This window comes from Phalangium opilio, unplaced genomic scaffold (genome assembly GCF_054372755.1).
Source record: "Phalangium opilio isolate 3A_F unplaced genomic scaffold, DU_Popi_V2 ptg000217l_1, whole genome shotgun sequence".
NCBI classification, from domain to species: Eukaryota; Metazoa; Arthropoda; class Arachnida; order Opiliones; family Phalangiidae; genus Phalangium; species Phalangium opilio.
In genome coordinates, this window is record NW_028324218.1 from 14515590 (window position 1) to 14532626 (window position 17037).

The following is a 17037-nucleotide window of genomic DNA, read 5'->3' on the forward strand; positions in this document are numbered from 1 at the left end:
CTCTGCTGGGATAAAAACTCCTTCTAACTCCATGGATAGGGGGTTAAATTTTTCCCCCTTTCCTAACACAGTTAGAAATCTCGAGCTCCTCTCTAGGAAGTCTTTCTTGACGTGAGCGGGGCGTGACTTCTTAAGCCCATGAACGCTGGATCTCTAAAGGGTAGATTGTTTGCTTTATAAAAAAATAAAAAAAGGAACGGCCACGGTTGTTAAAGGGAGGATGAAGTAGAAAATCAAGTGGTTTTTTATCGATTCTTTTACTAATTATAAAAAGGCAGGGAGTTACGCGATTGGTCGGAAGTCCTTATTTAAAATTATCTTTTAAATCTGAATCTAATTTGAATTTTACAATCATTCGGAAGTATTCCCTGAATGTTTGACTATGCAAACTGGTCCTGTAAATAGTAGTGGAATCGATAAAAAATCACTTGATTTTCTACTTCATCCTCCCTTTAAATAGTCTTTTTTCAATAGGTTTATGAAGAGTCATAAAAAACTGAATGACCTTAACTGTTCCAAAATTCACATTTCCATCCCTTCTCCTATGCTAAAGCGGGCTCGGTTTTACAGTGGAAGGAGGCGTTTTCGGCCAATAGTTTTTTCTCTCTCGATAGGGCAAATTTTGGCGTACGAGTCGCACCTAAACCGGAGATCTGAGAGAAATTACCGCGAGGTGGCGAATGTGTCGCCCTTCTTCAGTATTGCTACACAAGAGAGGGGCGCCCCAAACCCCGCTTTTGGTTACTTCCTAGGCTAATTTAATGGACTTCTGGCAATATGAAATCTTTTTGGATAGTATATCTTAAAGTAAATTATTTGCTTCAGGAAAAATTCCCTAGCTGCTTGAATGTGAGCCGAAATAGCTCAGTTGGGAGAGCGTTAGACTGAAGATCTAAAGGTCTTTGGTTCGATCCCGGGTTTCGGCAACACGAGAGCTTTTTGGGTCGTGTACCTTAAGGTAAATTATTTTCTTCAGGAAAAATTCCCTAGCTGCTTGAATGTGATTCGAAATAGCTCAGTTGGGAGAGCGTTAGACTGAAGATCTGAAGGTCCCTGGTTCGATCCCGGGTTTCGGCAACATGAAAGCTTTTTGGGTCGTGTACATTAAAGTAAACTGCTTTCCCAAGGAAAGTGTCCCTGGTTACATGAAAAAGAGCCGAAATGACTTAGTTGGGAGAGCGTTAGACTGAAGATCTAAAGGGTCCCTGGTTCGATCCCGGGTTTCGGCAACAGCAGAAGTGTTTGGATCGTGTCTCTTAAAGTAAATTATTTTCTTCAGGAAAAATTCCCTAGCTGCTTGAACAAGAGCCGAAATAGCTCAGTTGGAAGAGCGTTAGACTAAAGATCTAAAGGTCCCTGGTTTGATCCCAGGTTTCGGCAATATGAAATCTTTTTGGATAGTATATCTTAAAGTAAATTATTTGCTTCAGGAAAAATTCCCTAGCTGCTTGAATGTGAGCCGAAATAGCTCAGTTGGGAGAGCGTTAGACTGAAGATCTAAAGGTCCCTGGTTCGATCCCGGGTTTCGGCAACACGAGAGCTTTTTGGGTCGTGTATCTTAAAGTAAATTATTTGCTTAGGAAAGTTTACCTGGTCGCATGAATAAGAGCCGAAAAGCTCAGTTGGGAGAGCGTTAGACTGAAGATCTGAAGGTCCCTGGTTCGATCCCGGGTTTCGGAAATACGAGAGCTTTTTGGGTCGTGTATCTTAAAGTAAATTATTTGCTTCCGGGAAAAAACCTATCTGCTTGAATGTGAGCCGAAATAGCTCAGTTGGGAGAGCGTTAGACTGAAGATCTAAAGGTCCCTGGTTCGATCCCGGATTTCGGCAACATGAAAGCTTTTTGGGTCGTGTACATTAAAGTAAACTGCTTTCCCAAGGAAAGTGTCCCTGGTTACATGAAAAAGAGCCGAAATAGCTCAGTTGGGAGAGCGTTAGACTGAAGATCTAAAGGTCCCTGGTTCGATCCCGGGTTTCGGCAACACGAGAGCTTTTTGGGTCGTGTATCTTAAAGTAAATTACTTGCTTCAGGAAAAATTCCCTAGCTACTTGAATATGAGCCGAAATAGCTCAGTTGGGAGAGCGTTAGACTGAAGATCTAAAGGTCTTTGGTTCGATCCCGGGTTTCGGCAACACGAGAGCTTTTTGGGTCGTGTACCTTAAGGTAAATTATTTTCTTCAGGAAAAATTCCCTAGCTGCTTGAATGTGAGCCGAAATAGCTCAGTTGGGAGAGCGTTAGACTGAAGTTCTAAAGGTCCCTGGTTCGATCCCGGGTTTCGGCAACATGAAAGCTTTGTGGGTCGTGTACATTAAAGTAAACTGCTTTCCAAAGGAAAGTGTCCCTGGTTACATGAAAAAGAGCCGAAATGGCTTAGTTTGGAGAGCGTTAGACTGAAGATCTAAATAGTCCCTGGTTCGATCCCGGGTTTCGGCAACACGAGAGCTTTTTGGGTCGTGTATCTTAAAGTAAATTACTTGCTTCAGGAAAAATTCGATAGCTGCTTGAACAAGAGCCGAAATAGCTCAGTTGGAAGAGCGTTAGACTAAAGATCTAAAGGTCCCTGGTTTGATCCCAGGTTTCGGCAATATGAAATCTTTTTGGATAGTATATCTTAAAGTAAATTATTTGCTTCAGGAAAAATTCCCTAGCTGCTTGAATGTGAGCCGAAATAGCTCAGTTGGGAGAGCGTTAGACTGAAGATCTAAAGGTCCCTGGTTCGATCCCGGGTTTCGGCAACACGAGAGCTTTTTGGGTCGTGTATCTTAAAGTAAATTACTTGCTTCAGGAAAAATTTCCTAGCTTCTTGAATGTGAGCCGAAATAGCTCAGTTGGGAGAGCGTTAGACTGAAGATCTAAAGGTCCCTGGTTCGATCCCGGGTTTCGGCATCACGAGAGCTTTTTGGGTCGAGTATCTTAAAGTAAATTATTTGCTTAGGAAAGTTTACCTGGTCGCATGAATAAGAGCCGAAAAGCTCAGTTGGGAGAGCGTTAGACTGAAGATCTGAAGGTCCCTGGTTCGATCCCGGGTTTCGGAAATACGAGAGCTTTTTGGGTCGTGTACCTTAAGGTAAATTACTTTCTTCAGGAAAAATTCCCTAGCTGCTTGGATATGAGCCGAAATAGCTTAGTTGGGAGAGCGTTAGACTGAAGATCTAAAGGTCCCTGGTTCGATCCCGGGTTTCGGCATCACGAGAGCTTTTTGGGTCGAGTATCTTAAAGTAAATTATTTGCTTAGGAAAGTTTACCTGGTCGCATGAATAAGAGCCGAAAAGCTCAGTTGGGAGAGCGTTAGACTGAAGATCTGAAGGTCCCTGGTTCGATCCCGGGTTTCGGAAATACGAGAGCTTTTTGGGTCGTGTACCTTAAGGTAAATTACTTTCTTCAGGAAAAATTCCCTAGCTGCTTGAATATGAGCCGAAATAGCTCAGTTTGGAGAGCGTTAGACTGAAGATCTAAAGGTCCCTGGTTCGATCCCGGATTTCGGCATCACGAGAGCTTTTTGGGTCGAGTATCTTAAAGTAAATTATTTGCTTCAGGAAAGTTTACCTGGTCGCATGAATAAGAGCCGAAAAGCTCAGTTGGGAGAGCGTTAGACTGAAGATCTAAAGGTCCCTGGTTCGATCCCGGGTTTCGGAAATACGAGAGCTTTTTGGGTCGTGTATCTTAAAGTAAATTATTTGCTTCCGGAAAAATTCCCTAGCTGCTTGAATGTGAGCCGAAATAGCTCAGTTGGGAGAGCGTTAGACTGAAGATCTAAAGGTCCCTGGTTCGATCCCGGATTTCGGCAACATGAAAGCTTTTTGGGTCGTGTACATTAAAGTAAACTGCTTTCCCAAGGAAAGTGTCCCTGGTTACATGAAAAAGAGCCGAAATGGCTTAGTTGGGAGAGCGTTAGACTGAAGATCTAAAGGGTCCCTGGTTCGATCCCGGGTTTCGGCAACAGCAGAAGTGTTTGGATCGTGTCTCTTAAAGTAAATTATTTTCTTCAGATTAAATTCCCTAGCTGCTTGAACAAGAGCCGAAATAGCTCAGTTGGAAGAGCGTTAGACTAAAGATCTAAAGGTCCCTGGTTTGATCCCAGGTTTCGGCAATATCAGAAGTCCATTAAATTAGCCTAGGAAGTGAACAATTACAATGGCTGGTATAGCGTACGTCTCTGCTGGGATAAAAACTCCTTCTAACTCCATGGATAGGGGGTTAAATTTTTCCCCCTTTCCTAACACAGTTAGAAATCTCGAGCTCCTCTCTAGGAAGTCTTTCTTGACGTGAGCGGGGCGTGACTTCTTAAGCCCATGAACGCTGGATCTCTAAAGGGTAGATTGTTTGCTTTATAAAAAAATAAAAAAAGGAACGGCCACGGTTGTTAAAGGGAGGATGAAGTAGAAAATCAAGTGGTTTTTTATCGATTCTTTTACTAATTATAAAAAGGCAGGGAGTTACGCGATTGGTCGGAAGTCCTTATTTAAAATTATCTTTTAAATCTGAATCTAATTTGAATTTTACAATCATTCGGAAGTATTCCCTGAATGTTTGACTATGCAAACTGGTCCTGTAAATAGTAGTGGAATCGATAAAAAATCACTTGATTTTCTACTTCATCCTCCCTTTAAATAGTCTTTTTTCAATAGGTTTATGAAGAGTCATAAAAAACTGAATGACCTTAACTGTTCCAAAATTCACATTTCCATCCCTTCTCCTATGCTAAAGCGGGCTCGGTTTTACAGTGGAAGGAGGCGTTTTCGGCCAATAGTTTTTTCTCTCTCGATAGGGCAAATTTTGGCGTACGAGTCGCACCTAAACCGGAGATCTGAGAGAAATTACCGCGAGGTGGCGAATGTGTCGCCCTTCTTCAGTATTGCTACACAAGAGAGGGGCGCCCCAAACCCCGCTTTTGGTTACTTCCTAGGCTAATTTAATGGACTTCTGGCAATATGAAATCTTTTTGGATAGTATATCTTAAAGTAAATTATTTGCTTCAGGAAAAATTCCCTAGCTGCTTGAATGTGAGCCGAAATAGCTCAGTTGGGAGAGCGTTAGACTGAAGATCTAAAGGTCTTTGGTTCGATCCCGGGTTTCGGCAACACGAGAGCTTTTTGGGTCGTGTACCTTAAGGTAAATTATTTTCTTCAGGAAAAATTCCCTAGCTGCTTGAATGTGATTCGAAATAGCTCAGTTGGGAGAGCGTTAGACTGAAGATCTGAAGGTCCCTGGTTCGATCCCGGGTTTCGGCAACATGAAAGCTTTTTGGGTCGTGTACATTAAAGTAAACTGCTTTCCCAAGGAAAGTGTCCCTGGTTACATGAAAAAGAGCCGAAATGACTTAGTTGGGAGAGCGTTAGACTGAAGATCTAAAGGGTCCCTGGTTCGATCCCGGGTTTCGGCAACAGCAGAAGTGTTTGGATCGTGTCTCTTAAAGTAAATTATTTTCTTCAGGAAAAATTCCCTAGCTGCTTGAACAAGAGCCGAAATAGCTCAGTTGGAAGAGCGTTAGACTAAAGATCTAAAGGTCCCTGGTTTGATCCCAGGTTTCGGCAATATGAAATCTTTTTGGATAGTATATCTTAAAGTAAATTATTTGCTTCAGGAAAAATTCCCTAGCTGCTTGAATGTGAGCCGAAATAGCTCAGTTGGGAGAGCGTTAGACTGAAGATCTAAAGGTCCCTGGTTCGATCCCGGGTTTCGGCAACACGAGAGCTTTTTGGGTCGTGTATCTTAAAGTAAATTATTTGCTTAGGAAAGTTTACCTGGTCGCATGAATAAGAGCCGAAAAGCTCAGTTGGGAGAGCGTTAGACTGAAGATCTGAAGGTCCCTGGTTCGATCCCGGGTTTCGGAAATACGAGAGCTTTTTGGGTCGTGTATCTTAAAGTAAATTATTTGCTTCCGGGAAAAAACCTATCTGCTTGAATGTGAGCCGAAATAGCTCAGTTGGGAGAGCGTTAGACTGAAGATCTAAAGGTCCCTGGTTCGATCCCGGATTTCGGCAACATGAAAGCTTTTTGGGTCGTGTACATTAAAGTAAACTGCTTTCCCAAGGAAAGTGTCCCTGGTTACATGAAAAAGAGCCGAAATAGCTCAGTTGGGAGAGCGTTAGACTGAAGATCTAAAGGTCCCTGGTTCGATCCCGGGTTTCGGCAACACGAGAGCTTTTTGGGTCGTGTATCTTAAAGTAAATTACTTGCTTCAGGAAAAATTCCCTAGCTACTTGAATATGAGCCGAAATAGCTCAGTTGGGAGAGCGTTAGACTGAAGATCTAAAGGTCTTTGGTTCGATCCCGGGTTTCGGCAACACGAGAGCTTTTTGGGTCGTGTACCTTAAGGTAAATTATTTTCTTCAGGAAAAATTCCCTAGCTGCTTGAATGTGAGCCGAAATAGCTCAGTTGGGAGAGCGTTAGACTGAAGTTCTAAAGGTCCCTGGTTCGATCCCGGGTTTCGGCAACATGAAAGCTTTGTGGGTCGTGTACATTAAAGTAAACTGCTTTCCAAAGGAAAGTGTCCCTGGTTACATGAAAAAGAGCCGAAATGGCTTAGTTTGGAGAGCGTTAGACTGAAGATCTAAATAGTCCCTGGTTCGATCCCGGGTTTCGGCAACACGAGAGCTTTTTGGGTCGTGTATCTTAAAGTAAATTACTTGCTTCAGGAAAAATTCGATAGCTGCTTGAACAAGAGCCGAAATAGCTCAGTTGGAAGAGCGTTAGACTAAAGATCTAAAGGTCCCTGGTTTGATCCCAGGTTTCGGCAATATGAAATCTTTTTGGATAGTATATCTTAAAGTAAATTATTTGCTTCAGGAAAAATTCCCTAGCTGCTTGAATGTGAGCCGAAATAGCTCAGTTGGGAGAGCGTTAGACTGAAGATCTAAAGGTCCCTGGTTCGATCCCGGGTTTCGGCAACACGAGAGCTTTTTGGGTCGTGTATCTTAAAGTAAATTACTTGCTTCAGGAAAAATTTCCTAGCTTCTTGAATGTGAGCCGAAATAGCTCAGTTGGGAGAGCGTTAGACTGAAGATCTAAAGGTCCCTGGTTCGATCCCGGGTTTCGGCATCACGAGAGCTTTTTGGGTCGAGTATCTTAAAGTAAATTATTTGCTTAGGAAAGTTTACCTGGTCGCATGAATAAGAGCCGAAAAGCTCAGTTGGGAGAGCGTTAGACTGAAGATCTGAAGGTCCCTGGTTCGATCCCGGGTTTCGGAAATACGAGAGCTTTTTGGGTCGTGTACCTTAAGGTAAATTACTTTCTTCAGGAAAAATTCCCTAGCTGCTTGGATATGAGCCGAAATAGCTTAGTTGGGAGAGCGTTAGACTGAAGATCTAAAGGTCCCTGGTTCGATCCCGGGTTTCGGCATCACGAGAGCTTTTTGGGTCGAGTATCTTAAAGTAAATTATTTGCTTAGGAAAGTTTACCTGGTCGCATGAATAAGAGCCGAAAAGCTCAGTTGGGAGAGCGTTAGACTGAAGATCTGAAGGTCCCTGGTTCGATCCCGGGTTTCGGAAATACGAGAGCTTTTTGGGTCGTGTACCTTAAGGTAAATTACTTTCTTCAGGAAAAATTCCCTAGCTGCTTGAATATGAGCCGAAATAGCTCAGTTTGGAGAGCGTTAGACTGAAGATCTAAAGGTCCCTGGTACGATCCCGGATTTCGGCATCACGAGAGCTTTTTGGGTCGAGTATCTTAAAGTAAATTATTTGCTTCAGGAAAGTTTACCTGGTCGCATGAATAAGAGCCGAAAAGCTCAGTTGGGAGAGCGTTAGACTGAAGATCTAAAGGTCCCTGGTTCGATCCCGGGTTTCGGAAATACGAGAGCTTTTTGGGTCGTGTATCTTAAAGTAAATTATTTGCTTCCGGAAAAATTCCCTAGCTGCTTGAATGTGAGCCGAAATAGCTCAGTTGGGAGAGCGTTAGACTGAAGATCTAAAGGTCCCTGGTTCGATCCCGGATTTCGGCAACATGAAAGCTTTTTGGGTCGTGTACATTAAAGTAAACTGCTTTCCCAAGGAAAGTGTCCCTGGTTACATAAAAAAGAGCCGAAATAGCTCAGTTGGGAGAGCGTTAGACTGAAGATCTAAAGGTCCCTGGTTCGATCCGGGGTTTCGTCAACACGAGAGCTTTTTGGGTCGTGTATCTTAAAGTAAATTACTTGCTTCAGGAAAAATTCCCTAGCTGCTTGAATATGAGCCGAAATAGCTCAGTTGGGAGAGCGTTAGACTGAAGATCTCAAGGTCTTTGGTTCGATCCCGGGTTTCGGCAACACGAGAGCTTTTTGGGTCGTGTACCTTAAGGTAAATTATTTTCTTCAGGAAAAATTCCCTAGCTGCTTGAATGTGAGCCGAAATAGCTCAGTTGGGAGAGCGTTAGACTGAAGATCTAAAGGTCCCTGGTTCGATCCCGGGTTTCGGCAACATGAAAGCTTTTTGGGTCGTGTACATTAAAGTAAACTGCTTTCCCAAGGAAAGTGTCCCTGGTTACATGAAAAAGAGCCGAAATGGCTTAGTTGGGAGAGCGTTAGACTGAAGATCTAAAGGGTCCCTGGTTCGATCCCGGGTTTCGGCAACAGCAGAAGTGTTTGGATCGTGTCTCTTAAAGTAAATTATTTTCTTCAGGAAAAATTCCCTAGCTGCTTGAACAAGAGCCGAAATAGCTCAGTTGGAAGAGCGTTAGACTAAAGATCTAAAGGTCCCTGGTTTGATCCCAGGTTTCGGCAATATGAAATCTTTTTGGATAGTATATCTTAAAGTAAATTATTTGCTTCAGGAAAAATTCCCTAGCTGCTTGAATGTGAGCCGAAATAGCTCAGTTGGGAGAGCGTTAGACTGAAGATCTAAAGGTCCCTGGTTCGATCCCGGGTTTCGGCAACACGAGAGCTTTTTGGGTCGTGTACCTTAAGGTAAATTACTTTCTTCAGGAAAAATTCCCTAGCTGCTTGGATATGAGCCGAAATAGCTCAGTTGGGAGAGCGTTAGACTGAAGATCTAAAGGTCCCTGGTTCGATCCCGGGTTTCGGCATCACGAGAGCTTTTTGGGTCGAGTATCTTAAAGTAAATTATTTGCTTAGGAAAGTTTACCTGGTCGCATGAATAAGAGCCGAAAAGCTCAGTTGGGAGAGCGTTAGACTGAAGATCTGAAGGTCCCTGGTTCGATCCCGGGTTTCGGAAATACGAGAGCTTTTTGGGTCGTGTACCTTAAGGTAAATTACTTTCTTCAGGAAAAATTCCCTAGCTGCTTGGATATGAGCCGAAATAGCTCAGTTGGGAGAGCTTTAGACTGAAGATCTAAAGTTCCCTGGTTCGATCCCGGGTTTCGGCATCACGAGAGCTTTTCGGGTCGAGTCTCTTAAAGTAAATTATTTGCTTAGGAAAGTTTACCTGGTCGCATGAATAAGAGCCGAAAAGCTCAGTTGGGAGAGCGTTAGACTGAAGATCTGAAGGTCCCTGGTTCGATCCCGGGTTTCGGAAATACGAGAGCTTTTTGGGTCGTGTACCTTAAGGTAAATTACTTTCTTCAGGAAAAATTCCCTAGCTGCTTGAATATGAGCCGAAATAGCTCAGTTTGGAGAGCGTTAGACTGAAGATCTAAAGGTCTCTGGTTCGATCCCGGATTTCGGCATCACGAGAGCTTTTTGGGTCGAGTATCTTAAAGTAAATTATTTGCTTCAGGAAAGTTTACCTGGTCGCATGAATAAGAGCCGAAAAGCTCAGTTGGGAGAGCGTTAGACTGAAGATCTAAAGGTCCCTGGTTCGATCCCGGGTTTCGGAAATACGAGAGCTTTTTGGGTCGTGTATCTTAAAGTAAATTATTTGCTTCCGGAAAAATTCCCTAGCTGCTTGAATGTGAGCCGAAATAGCTCAGTTGGGAGAGCGTTAGACTGAAGATCTAAAGGTCCCTGGTTCGATCCCGGATTTCGGCAACATGAAAGCTTTTTGGGTCGTGTACATTAAAGTAAACTGCTTTCCCAAGGAAAGTGTCCCTGGTTACATAAAAAAGAGCCGAAATAGCTCAGTTGGGAGAGCGTTAGACTGAAGATCTAAAGGTCCCTGGTTCGATCCCGGGTTTCGGCAACACGAGAGCTTTTTGGGTCGTGTATCTTAAAGTAAATTACTTGCTTCAGGAAAAATTCCCTAGCTGCTTGAATATGAGCCGAAATAGCTCAGTTGGGAGAGCGTTAGACTGAAGATCTCAAGGTCTTTGGTTCGATCCCGGGTTTCGGCAACACGAGAGCTTTTTGGGTCGTGTACCTTAAGGTAAATTATTTTCTTCAGGAAAAATTCCCTAGCTGCTTGAATGTGAGCCGAAATAGCTCAGTTGGGAGAGCGTTAGACTGAAGATCTAAAGGTCCCTGGTTCGATCCCGGGTTTCGGCAACATGAAAGCTTTTTGGGTCGTGTACATTAAAGTAAACTGCTTTCCCAAGGAAAGTGTCCCTGGTTACATGAAAAAGAGCCGAAATGGCTTAGTTGGGAGAGCGTTAGACTGAAGATCTAAAGGGTCCCTGGTTCGATCCCGGGTTTCGGCAACAGCAGAAGTGTTTGGATCGTGTCTCTTAAAGTAAATTATTTTCTTCAGGAAAAATTCCCTAGCTGCTTGAACAAGAGCCGAAATAGCTCAGTTGGAAGAGCGTTAGACTAAAGATCTAAAGGTCCCTGGTTTGATCCCAGGTTTCGGCAATATGAAATCTTTTTGGATAGTATATCTTAAAGTAAATTATTTGCTTCAGGAAAAATTCCCTAGCTGCTTGAATGTGAGCCGAAATAGTTCAGTTGGGAGAGCGTTAGACTGAAGATCTAAAGGTCCATGGTTCGATCCCGGGTTTCGGCAACACGAGAGCTTTTTGGGTCGTGTATCTTAAAGTAAATTACTTGCTTCAGGAAAAATTCGATAGCTGCTTGAACAAGAGCCGAAATAGCTCAGTTGGAAGAGCGTTAGACTAAAGATCTAAAGGTCCCTGGTTTGATCCCAGGTTTCGGCAATATGAAATATTTTTGGATAGTATATCTTAAAGTAAATTATTTGCTTCATGAAAAATTCCCTAGCTGCTTGAATGTGAGCCGAAATAGCTCAGTTGGGAGAGCGTTAGACTGAAGATCTAAAGGTCCCTGGTTCGATCCCGGGTTTCGGCAACACGGGAGCTTTTTGGGTCGTGTATCTTAAAGTAAATTACTTGCTTCAGGAAAAATTCCCTAGCTGCTTGAATATGAGCCGAAATAGCTCAGTTGGGAGAGCGTTAGACTGAAGATCTAAAGGTCCCTGGTTCGATCCCGGGTTTCGGCAACACGAGAGCTTTTTGGGTCGTGTACCTTAAGGTTAATTACTTTCTTCAGGAAAAATTCCCTAGCTGCTTGAATATGAGCCGAAATAGCTCAGTTGGGAGAGCGTTAGACTGAAGATCTAAAGGTCCCTGGTTCGATCCCGGGTTTCGGCATCACGAGAGCTTTTTGGGTCGAGTATCTTAAAGTAAATTATTTGCTTCAGGAAAGTTTACCTGGTCGCATGAATAAGAGCCGAAAAGCTCAGTTGGGAGAGCGTTAGACTGAAGATCTAAAGGTCCCTGGTTCGATCCCGGGTTTCGGAAATACGAGAGCTTTTTGGGTCGTGTATCTTAAAGTAAATTATTTGCTTCCGGAAAAATTCCCTAGCTGCTTGAATGTGAGCCGAAATAGCTCAGTTGGGAGAGCGTTAGACTGAAGATCTAAAGGTCCCTGGTTCGATCCCGGGTTTCGGCAACACGAGAGCTTTTTGGGTCGTGTATCTTAAGGTAAATTACTTTCTTCAGGAAAAATTCCCTAGCTGCTTGAATATGAGCCGAAATAGCTCAGTTGGGAGAGCGTTAGACTGAAGATCTAAAGGTCCCTGGTTCGATCCCGGGTTTCGGCATCACGAGAGCTTTTTGGGTCGAGTATCTTAAAGTAAATTATTTGCTTCAGGAAAGTTTACCTGGTTGCATGAATGAGAGCCGAAATAGCTCAGTTGGGAGAGCGTTAGACTGAAGATCTAAAGGTCCCTGGTTCGATCCCGGGTTTCGGCAACATGAAAGCTTTTTGGGTCGTGTACATTAAAGTAAACTGCTTTCCCAAAGAAAGTGTCCCTGGTTACATGAAAAAGAGCCGAAATAGCTTAGTTGGGAGAGCGTTAGACTGAAGATCTAAAGGGTCCCTGGTTCGATCCCGGGTTTCGGCAACAGCAGAAGTGTTTGGATCGTGTCTCTTAAAGTAAATTATTTTCTTCAGGAAAAATTCCCTAGCTGCTTGAACAAGAGCCGAAATAGCTCAGTTGGAAGAGCGTTAGACTGAAGATCTAAAGGTCCCTGGTTCGATCCCGGGTTTCGGAAATACGAGAGCTTTTTGGGTCGTGTATCTTAAAGTAAATTACTTGCTTCAGGAAAAATTCCCTAGCTGCTTGAATATGAGCCGAAATAGCTCAGTTGGGAGAGCGTTAGACTGAAGATCTCAAGGTCTTTGGTTCGATCCCGGGTTTCGGCAACACGAGAGCTTTTTGGGTCGTGTACCTTAAGGTAAATTATTTTCTTCAGGAAAAATTCCCTAGCTGCTTGAATGTGAGCCGAAATAGCTCAGTTGGGAGAGCGTTAGACTGAAGATCTAAAGGTCCCTGGTTCGATCCCGGGTTTCGGCAACATGAAAGCTTTTTGGGTCGTGTACATTAAAGTAAACTGCTTTCCCAAGGAAAGTGTCCCTGGTTACATGAAAAAGAGCCGAAATGGCTTAGTTGGGAGAGCGTTAGACTGAAGATCTAAAGGGTCCCTGGTTCGATCCCGGGTTTCGGCAACAGCAGAAGTGTTTGGATCGTCTCTCTTAAAGTAAATTATTTTCTTCAGGAAAAATTCCCTAGCTGCTTGAACAAGAGCCGAAATAGCTCAGTTGGAAGAGCGTTAGACTAAAGATCTAAAGGTCCCTGGTTTGATCCCAGGTTTCGGCAATATGAAATCTTTTTGGATAGTATATCTTAAAGTAAATTATTTGCTTCAGGAAAAATTCCCTAGCTGCTTGAATGTGAGCCGAAATAGCTCAGTTGGGAGAGCGTTAGACTGAAGATCTAAAGGTCCCTGGTTCGATCCCGGGTTTCGGAAATACGAGAGCTTTTTGGGTCGTGTATCTTAAAGTAAATTATTTGCTTCCGGAAAAATTCCCTAGCTGCTTGAATGTGAGCCGAAATAGCTCAGTTGGGAGAGCGTTAGACTGAAGATCTAAAGGTCCCTGGTTCGATCCCGGGTTTCGGCAACACGAGAGCTTTTTGGGTCGTCTATCTTAAATTAAATTATTTGCTTCAGGAAAAATTCCCTAGCTGCTTGAATGTGAGCCGAAATAGTTCAGTTGGGAGAGCGTTAGACTGAAGATCTAAAGGTCCATGGTTCGATCCCGGGTTTCGGCAACACGAGAGCTTTTTGGGTCGTGTATCTTAAAGTAAATTACTTGCTTCAGGAAAAATTCGATAGCTGCTTGAACAAGAGCCGAAATAGCTCAGTTGGAAGAGCGTTAGACTAAAGATCTAAAGGTCCCTGGTTTGATCCCAGGTTTCGGCAATATGAAATATTTTTGGATAGTATATCTTAAAGTAAATTATTTGCTTCATGAAAAATTCCCTAGCTGCTTGAATGTGAGCCGAAATAGCTCAGTTGGGAGAGCGTTAGACTGAAGATCTAAAGGTCCCTGGTTCGATCCCGGGTTTCGGCAACACGGGAGCTTTTTGGGTCGTGTATCTTAAAGTAAATTACTTGCTTCAGGAAAAATTCCCTAGCTGCTTGAATATGAGCCGAAATAGCTCAGTTGGGAGAGCGTTAGACTGAAGATCTAAAGGTCCCTGGTTCGATCCCGAGGTTCGGACACAAGAGAGCTTTTTGGGTCGTGTACCTTAAGGTTAATTACTTTCTTCAGGAAAAATTCCCTAGCTGCTTGAATATGAGCCGAAATAGCTCAGTTGGGAGAGCGTTAGACTGAAGATCTAAAGGTCCCTGGTTCGATCCCGGGTTTCGGCATCACGAGAGCTTTTTGGGTCGAGTATCTTAAAGTAAATTATTTGCTTCAGGAAAGTTTACCTGGTCGCATGAATAAGAGCCGAAAAGCTCAGTTGGGAGAGCGTTAGACTGAAGATCTAAAGGTCCCTGGTTAGATCCCGGGTTTCGGAAATACGAGAGCTTTTTGGGTCGTGTATCTTAAAGTAAATTATTTGCTTCCGGAAAAATTCCCTAGCTGCTTGAATGTGAGCCGAAATAGCTCAGTTGGGAGAGCGTTAGACTGAAGATCTAAAGGTCCCTGGTTCGATCCCGGGTTTCGGCAACACGAGAGCTTTTTGGGTCGTCTATCTTAAATTAAATTATTTGCTTCAGGAAAAATTCCCTAGCTGCTTGAATATGAGCCGAAATAGCTCAGTTGGGAGAGCGTTAGACTGAAGATCTAAAGGTCCCTGGTTCGATCCCGGGTTTCGGCAACACGAGAGCTTTTTGGGTCGTGTATCTTAAGGTAAATTACTTTCTTCAGGAAAAATTCCCTAGCTGCTTGAATATGAGCCGAAATAGCTCAGTTGGGAGAGCGTTAGACTGAAGATCTAAAGGTCCCTGGTTCGATCCCGGGTTTCGGCATCACGAGAGCTTTTTGGGTCGAGTATCTTAAAGTAAATTATTTGCTTCAGGAAAGTTTACCTGGTTGCATGAATGAGAGCCGAAATAGCTCAGTTGGGAGAGCGTTAGACTGAAGATCTAAAGGTCCCTGGTTCGATCCCGGGTTTCGGCAACATGAAAGCTTTTTGGGTCGTGTACATTAAAGTAAACTGCTTTCCCAAAGAAAGTGTCCCTGGTTACATGAAAAAGAGCCGAAATAGCTTAGTTGGGAGAGCGTTAGACTGAAGATCTAAAGGGTCCCTGGTTCGATCCCGGGTTTCGGCAACAGCAGAAGTGTTTGGATCGTGTCTCTTAAAGTAAATTATTTTCTTCAGGAAAAATTCCCTAGCTGCTTGAACAAGAGCCGAAATAGCTCAGTTGGAAGAGCGTTAGACTGAAGATCTAAAGGTCCCTGGTTCGATCCCGGGTTTCGGAAATACGAGAGCTTTTTGGGTCGTGTATCTTAAAGTAAATTACTTGCTTCAGGAAAAATTCCCTAGCTGCTTGAATATGAGCCGAAATAGCTCAGTTGGGAGAGCGTTAGACTGAAGATCTCAAGGTCTTTGGTTCGATCCCGGGTTTCGGCAACACGAGAGCTTTTTGGGTCGTGTACCTTAAGGTAAATTATTTTCTTCAGGAAAAATTCCCTAGCTGCTTGAATGTGAGCCGAAATAGCTCAGTTGGGAGAGCGTTAGACTGAAGATCTAAAGGTCCCTGGTTCGATCCCGGGTTTCGGCAACATGAAAGCTTTTTGGGTCGTGTACATTAAAGTAAACTGCTTTCCCAAGGAAAGTGTCCCTGGTTACATGAAAAAGAGCCGAAATGGCTTAGTTGGGAGAGCGTTAGACTGAAGATCTAAAGGGTCCCTGGTTCGATCCCGGGTTTCGGCAACAGCAGAAGTGTTTGGATCGTCTCTCTTAAAGTAAATTATTTTCTTCAGGAAAAATTCCCTAGCTGCTTGAACAAGAGCCGAAATAGCTCAGTTGGAAGAGCGTTAGACTAAAGATCTAAAGGTCCCTGGTTTGATCCCAGGTTTCGGCAATATGAAATCTTTTTGGATAGTATATCTTAAAGTAAATTATTTGCTTCAGGAAAAATTCCCTAGCTGCTTGAATGTGAGCCGAAATAGCTCAGTTGGGAGAGCGTTAGACTGAAGATCTAAAGGTCCCTGGTTCGATCCCGGGTTTCGGAAATACGAGAGCTTTTTGGGTCGTGTATCTTAAAGTAAATTATTTGCTTCCGGAAAAATTCCCTAGCTGCTTGAATGTGAGCCGAAATAGCTCAGTTGGGAGAGCGTTAGACTGAAGATCTAAAGGTCCCTGGTTCGATCCCGGGTTTCGGCAACACGAGAGCTTTTTGGGTCGTCTATCTTAAATTAAATTATTTGCTTCAGGAAAAATTCCCTAGCTGCTTGAATGTGAGCCGAAATAGTTCAGTTGGGAGAGCGTTAGACTGAAGATCTAAAGGTCCATGGTTCGATCCCGGGTTTCGGCAACACGAGAGCTTTTTGGGTCGTGTATCTTAAAGTAAATTACTTGCTTCAGGAAAAATTCGATAGCTGCTTGAACAAGAGCCGAAATAGCTCAGTTGGAAGAGCGTTAGACTAAAGATCTAAAGGTCCCTGGTTTGATCCCAGGTTTCGGCAATATGAAATATTTTTGGATAGTATATCTTAAAGTAAATTATTTGCTTCATGAAAAATTCCCTAGCTGCTTGAATGTGAGCCGAAATAGCTCAGTTGGGAGAGCGTTAGACTGAAGATCTAAAGGTCCCTGGTTCGATCCCGGGTTTCGGCAACACGGGAGCTTTTTGGGTCGTGTATCTTAAAGTAAATTACTTGCTTCAGGAAAAATTCCCTAGCTGCTTGAATATGAGCCGAAATAGCTCAGTTGGGAGAGCGTTAGACTGAAGATCTAAAGGTCCCTGGTTCGATCCCGAGGTTCGGACACAAGAGAGCTTTTTGGGTCGTGTACCTTAAGGTTAATTACTTTCTTCAGGAAAAATTCCCTAGCTGCTTGAATATGAGCCGAAATAGCTCAGTTGGGAGAGCGTTAGACTGAAGATCTAAAGGTCCCTGGTTCGATCCCGGGTTTCGGCATCACGAGAGCTTTTTGGGTCGAGTATCTTAAAGTAAATTATTTGCTTCAGGAAAGTTTACCTGGTCGCATGAATAAGAGCCGAAAAGCTCAGTTGGGAGAGCGTTAGACTGAAGATCTAAAGGTCCCTGGTTAGATCCCGGGTTTCGGAAATACGAGAGCTTTTTGGGTCGTGTATCTTAAAGTAAATTATTTGCTTCCGGAAAAATTCCCTAGCTGCTTGAATGTGAGCCGAAATAGCTCAGTTGGGAGAGCGTTAGACTGAAGATCTAAAGGTCCCTGGTTCGATCCCGGGTTTCGGCAACACGAGAGCTTTTTGGGTCGTCTATCTTAAATT

At 43.4% G+C, this 17037-nt stretch overlaps 54 non-coding genes across 54 annotated transcripts; all 54 read left to right on the forward strand.

Moving 5' to 3' along the window:
* The first annotated feature begins 1307 nt into the window (after positions 1–1307).
* On the forward strand, positions 1308–1380 carry TRNAF-AAA (transfer RNA phenylalanine (anticodon AAA)). The gene has a single exon. It is a non-coding gene; the product is annotated as a tRNA-Phe (tRNA).
* A 78-nt stretch (positions 1381–1458) lies between these two features.
* TRNAF-GAA (transfer RNA phenylalanine (anticodon GAA)) lies at positions 1459–1531 on the forward strand. Its single transcript has one exon. It is a non-coding gene; the product is annotated as a tRNA-Phe (tRNA).
* Positions 1532–1757: 226 nt separating this feature from the next.
* On the forward strand, positions 1758–1830 carry TRNAF-GAA (transfer RNA phenylalanine (anticodon GAA)). The gene has a single exon. It is a non-coding gene; the product is annotated as a tRNA-Phe (tRNA).
* A 78-nt stretch (positions 1831–1908) lies between these two features.
* Positions 1909–1981, forward strand: TRNAF-GAA (transfer RNA phenylalanine (anticodon GAA)). Its single transcript has one exon. It is a non-coding gene; the product is annotated as a tRNA-Phe (tRNA).
* A 229-nt stretch (positions 1982–2210) lies between these two features.
* TRNAF-GAA (transfer RNA phenylalanine (anticodon GAA)) lies at positions 2211–2283 on the forward strand. The gene has a single exon. It is a non-coding gene; the product is annotated as a tRNA-Phe (tRNA).
* Positions 2284–2513: 230 nt separating this feature from the next.
* TRNAF-AAA (transfer RNA phenylalanine (anticodon AAA)) lies at positions 2514–2586 on the forward strand. Its single transcript has one exon. It is a non-coding gene; the product is annotated as a tRNA-Phe (tRNA).
* A 78-nt stretch (positions 2587–2664) lies between these two features.
* On the forward strand, positions 2665–2737 carry TRNAF-GAA (transfer RNA phenylalanine (anticodon GAA)). The gene has a single exon. It is a non-coding gene; the product is annotated as a tRNA-Phe (tRNA).
* Positions 2738–2815: 78 nt separating this feature from the next.
* TRNAF-GAA (transfer RNA phenylalanine (anticodon GAA)) lies at positions 2816–2888 on the forward strand. The gene has a single exon. It is a non-coding gene; the product is annotated as a tRNA-Phe (tRNA).
* Positions 2889–3115: 227 nt separating this feature from the next.
* TRNAF-GAA (transfer RNA phenylalanine (anticodon GAA)) lies at positions 3116–3188 on the forward strand. The gene has a single exon. It is a non-coding gene; the product is annotated as a tRNA-Phe (tRNA).
* Positions 3189–3716: 528 nt separating this feature from the next.
* TRNAF-GAA (transfer RNA phenylalanine (anticodon GAA)) lies at positions 3717–3789 on the forward strand. Its single transcript has one exon. It is a non-coding gene; the product is annotated as a tRNA-Phe (tRNA).
* A 230-nt stretch (positions 3790–4019) lies between these two features.
* Positions 4020–4092, forward strand: TRNAF-AAA (transfer RNA phenylalanine (anticodon AAA)). Its single transcript has one exon. It is a non-coding gene; the product is annotated as a tRNA-Phe (tRNA).
* A 1371-nt stretch (positions 4093–5463) lies between these two features.
* Positions 5464–5536, forward strand: TRNAF-AAA (transfer RNA phenylalanine (anticodon AAA)). Its single transcript has one exon. It is a non-coding gene; the product is annotated as a tRNA-Phe (tRNA).
* A 78-nt stretch (positions 5537–5614) lies between these two features.
* TRNAF-GAA (transfer RNA phenylalanine (anticodon GAA)) lies at positions 5615–5687 on the forward strand. The gene has a single exon. It is a non-coding gene; the product is annotated as a tRNA-Phe (tRNA).
* A 226-nt stretch (positions 5688–5913) lies between these two features.
* On the forward strand, positions 5914–5986 carry TRNAF-GAA (transfer RNA phenylalanine (anticodon GAA)). Its single transcript has one exon. It is a non-coding gene; the product is annotated as a tRNA-Phe (tRNA).
* Positions 5987–6064: 78 nt separating this feature from the next.
* Positions 6065–6137, forward strand: TRNAF-GAA (transfer RNA phenylalanine (anticodon GAA)). The gene has a single exon. It is a non-coding gene; the product is annotated as a tRNA-Phe (tRNA).
* A 229-nt stretch (positions 6138–6366) lies between these two features.
* On the forward strand, positions 6367–6439 carry TRNAF-GAA (transfer RNA phenylalanine (anticodon GAA)). The gene has a single exon. It is a non-coding gene; the product is annotated as a tRNA-Phe (tRNA).
* Positions 6440–6669: 230 nt separating this feature from the next.
* TRNAF-AAA (transfer RNA phenylalanine (anticodon AAA)) lies at positions 6670–6742 on the forward strand. The gene has a single exon. It is a non-coding gene; the product is annotated as a tRNA-Phe (tRNA).
* Positions 6743–6820: 78 nt separating this feature from the next.
* On the forward strand, positions 6821–6893 carry TRNAF-GAA (transfer RNA phenylalanine (anticodon GAA)). The gene has a single exon. It is a non-coding gene; the product is annotated as a tRNA-Phe (tRNA).
* A 78-nt stretch (positions 6894–6971) lies between these two features.
* Positions 6972–7044, forward strand: TRNAF-GAA (transfer RNA phenylalanine (anticodon GAA)). The gene has a single exon. It is a non-coding gene; the product is annotated as a tRNA-Phe (tRNA).
* Positions 7045–7271: 227 nt separating this feature from the next.
* On the forward strand, positions 7272–7344 carry TRNAF-GAA (transfer RNA phenylalanine (anticodon GAA)). The gene has a single exon. It is a non-coding gene; the product is annotated as a tRNA-Phe (tRNA).
* Positions 7345–7872: 528 nt separating this feature from the next.
* Positions 7873–7945, forward strand: TRNAF-GAA (transfer RNA phenylalanine (anticodon GAA)). The gene has a single exon. It is a non-coding gene; the product is annotated as a tRNA-Phe (tRNA).
* A 380-nt stretch (positions 7946–8325) lies between these two features.
* On the forward strand, positions 8326–8398 carry TRNAF-GAA (transfer RNA phenylalanine (anticodon GAA)). Its single transcript has one exon. It is a non-coding gene; the product is annotated as a tRNA-Phe (tRNA).
* A 230-nt stretch (positions 8399–8628) lies between these two features.
* TRNAF-AAA (transfer RNA phenylalanine (anticodon AAA)) lies at positions 8629–8701 on the forward strand. Its single transcript has one exon. It is a non-coding gene; the product is annotated as a tRNA-Phe (tRNA).
* Positions 8702–8779: 78 nt separating this feature from the next.
* On the forward strand, positions 8780–8852 carry TRNAF-GAA (transfer RNA phenylalanine (anticodon GAA)). Its single transcript has one exon. It is a non-coding gene; the product is annotated as a tRNA-Phe (tRNA).
* Positions 8853–8930: 78 nt separating this feature from the next.
* Positions 8931–9003, forward strand: TRNAF-GAA (transfer RNA phenylalanine (anticodon GAA)). The gene has a single exon. It is a non-coding gene; the product is annotated as a tRNA-Phe (tRNA).
* A 227-nt stretch (positions 9004–9230) lies between these two features.
* On the forward strand, positions 9231–9303 carry TRNAF-GAA (transfer RNA phenylalanine (anticodon GAA)). Its single transcript has one exon. It is a non-coding gene; the product is annotated as a tRNA-Phe (tRNA).
* A 528-nt stretch (positions 9304–9831) lies between these two features.
* TRNAF-GAA (transfer RNA phenylalanine (anticodon GAA)) lies at positions 9832–9904 on the forward strand. The gene has a single exon. It is a non-coding gene; the product is annotated as a tRNA-Phe (tRNA).
* A 78-nt stretch (positions 9905–9982) lies between these two features.
* TRNAF-GAA (transfer RNA phenylalanine (anticodon GAA)) lies at positions 9983–10055 on the forward strand. The gene has a single exon. It is a non-coding gene; the product is annotated as a tRNA-Phe (tRNA).
* Positions 10056–10284: 229 nt separating this feature from the next.
* On the forward strand, positions 10285–10357 carry TRNAF-GAA (transfer RNA phenylalanine (anticodon GAA)). Its single transcript has one exon. It is a non-coding gene; the product is annotated as a tRNA-Phe (tRNA).
* A 230-nt stretch (positions 10358–10587) lies between these two features.
* Positions 10588–10660, forward strand: TRNAF-AAA (transfer RNA phenylalanine (anticodon AAA)). Its single transcript has one exon. It is a non-coding gene; the product is annotated as a tRNA-Phe (tRNA).
* A 229-nt stretch (positions 10661–10889) lies between these two features.
* On the forward strand, positions 10890–10962 carry TRNAF-AAA (transfer RNA phenylalanine (anticodon AAA)). Its single transcript has one exon. It is a non-coding gene; the product is annotated as a tRNA-Phe (tRNA).
* A 78-nt stretch (positions 10963–11040) lies between these two features.
* On the forward strand, positions 11041–11113 carry TRNAF-GAA (transfer RNA phenylalanine (anticodon GAA)). Its single transcript has one exon. It is a non-coding gene; the product is annotated as a tRNA-Phe (tRNA).
* A 78-nt stretch (positions 11114–11191) lies between these two features.
* Positions 11192–11264, forward strand: TRNAF-GAA (transfer RNA phenylalanine (anticodon GAA)). The gene has a single exon. It is a non-coding gene; the product is annotated as a tRNA-Phe (tRNA).
* Positions 11265–11342: 78 nt separating this feature from the next.
* TRNAF-GAA (transfer RNA phenylalanine (anticodon GAA)) lies at positions 11343–11415 on the forward strand. Its single transcript has one exon. It is a non-coding gene; the product is annotated as a tRNA-Phe (tRNA).
* A 228-nt stretch (positions 11416–11643) lies between these two features.
* On the forward strand, positions 11644–11716 carry TRNAF-GAA (transfer RNA phenylalanine (anticodon GAA)). Its single transcript has one exon. It is a non-coding gene; the product is annotated as a tRNA-Phe (tRNA).
* A 78-nt stretch (positions 11717–11794) lies between these two features.
* On the forward strand, positions 11795–11867 carry TRNAF-GAA (transfer RNA phenylalanine (anticodon GAA)). The gene has a single exon. It is a non-coding gene; the product is annotated as a tRNA-Phe (tRNA).
* A 78-nt stretch (positions 11868–11945) lies between these two features.
* TRNAF-GAA (transfer RNA phenylalanine (anticodon GAA)) lies at positions 11946–12018 on the forward strand. The gene has a single exon. It is a non-coding gene; the product is annotated as a tRNA-Phe (tRNA).
* Positions 12019–12550: 532 nt separating this feature from the next.
* On the forward strand, positions 12551–12623 carry TRNAF-GAA (transfer RNA phenylalanine (anticodon GAA)). The gene has a single exon. It is a non-coding gene; the product is annotated as a tRNA-Phe (tRNA).
* A 230-nt stretch (positions 12624–12853) lies between these two features.
* TRNAF-AAA (transfer RNA phenylalanine (anticodon AAA)) lies at positions 12854–12926 on the forward strand. The gene has a single exon. It is a non-coding gene; the product is annotated as a tRNA-Phe (tRNA).
* A 229-nt stretch (positions 12927–13155) lies between these two features.
* TRNAF-GAA (transfer RNA phenylalanine (anticodon GAA)) lies at positions 13156–13228 on the forward strand. Its single transcript has one exon. It is a non-coding gene; the product is annotated as a tRNA-Phe (tRNA).
* A 229-nt stretch (positions 13229–13457) lies between these two features.
* TRNAF-AAA (transfer RNA phenylalanine (anticodon AAA)) lies at positions 13458–13530 on the forward strand. Its single transcript has one exon. It is a non-coding gene; the product is annotated as a tRNA-Phe (tRNA).
* Positions 13531–13608: 78 nt separating this feature from the next.
* TRNAF-GAA (transfer RNA phenylalanine (anticodon GAA)) lies at positions 13609–13681 on the forward strand. Its single transcript has one exon. It is a non-coding gene; the product is annotated as a tRNA-Phe (tRNA).
* A 229-nt stretch (positions 13682–13910) lies between these two features.
* On the forward strand, positions 13911–13983 carry TRNAF-GAA (transfer RNA phenylalanine (anticodon GAA)). Its single transcript has one exon. It is a non-coding gene; the product is annotated as a tRNA-Phe (tRNA).
* Positions 13984–14211: 228 nt separating this feature from the next.
* Positions 14212–14284, forward strand: TRNAF-GAA (transfer RNA phenylalanine (anticodon GAA)). Its single transcript has one exon. It is a non-coding gene; the product is annotated as a tRNA-Phe (tRNA).
* A 78-nt stretch (positions 14285–14362) lies between these two features.
* On the forward strand, positions 14363–14435 carry TRNAF-GAA (transfer RNA phenylalanine (anticodon GAA)). The gene has a single exon. It is a non-coding gene; the product is annotated as a tRNA-Phe (tRNA).
* Positions 14436–14513: 78 nt separating this feature from the next.
* Positions 14514–14586, forward strand: TRNAF-GAA (transfer RNA phenylalanine (anticodon GAA)). The gene has a single exon. It is a non-coding gene; the product is annotated as a tRNA-Phe (tRNA).
* Positions 14587–14664: 78 nt separating this feature from the next.
* Positions 14665–14737, forward strand: TRNAF-GAA (transfer RNA phenylalanine (anticodon GAA)). Its single transcript has one exon. It is a non-coding gene; the product is annotated as a tRNA-Phe (tRNA).
* Positions 14738–15269: 532 nt separating this feature from the next.
* Positions 15270–15342, forward strand: TRNAF-GAA (transfer RNA phenylalanine (anticodon GAA)). Its single transcript has one exon. It is a non-coding gene; the product is annotated as a tRNA-Phe (tRNA).
* A 230-nt stretch (positions 15343–15572) lies between these two features.
* Positions 15573–15645, forward strand: TRNAF-AAA (transfer RNA phenylalanine (anticodon AAA)). Its single transcript has one exon. It is a non-coding gene; the product is annotated as a tRNA-Phe (tRNA).
* Positions 15646–15874: 229 nt separating this feature from the next.
* Positions 15875–15947, forward strand: TRNAF-GAA (transfer RNA phenylalanine (anticodon GAA)). The gene has a single exon. It is a non-coding gene; the product is annotated as a tRNA-Phe (tRNA).
* Positions 15948–16176: 229 nt separating this feature from the next.
* On the forward strand, positions 16177–16249 carry TRNAF-AAA (transfer RNA phenylalanine (anticodon AAA)). The gene has a single exon. It is a non-coding gene; the product is annotated as a tRNA-Phe (tRNA).
* A 78-nt stretch (positions 16250–16327) lies between these two features.
* TRNAF-GAA (transfer RNA phenylalanine (anticodon GAA)) lies at positions 16328–16400 on the forward strand. Its single transcript has one exon. It is a non-coding gene; the product is annotated as a tRNA-Phe (tRNA).
* Positions 16401–16629: 229 nt separating this feature from the next.
* Positions 16630–16702, forward strand: TRNAF-GAA (transfer RNA phenylalanine (anticodon GAA)). Its single transcript has one exon. It is a non-coding gene; the product is annotated as a tRNA-Phe (tRNA).
* Positions 16703–16930: 228 nt separating this feature from the next.
* TRNAF-GAA (transfer RNA phenylalanine (anticodon GAA)) lies at positions 16931–17003 on the forward strand. Its single transcript has one exon. It is a non-coding gene; the product is annotated as a tRNA-Phe (tRNA).
* Positions 17004–17037: the final 34 nt, after the last annotated feature.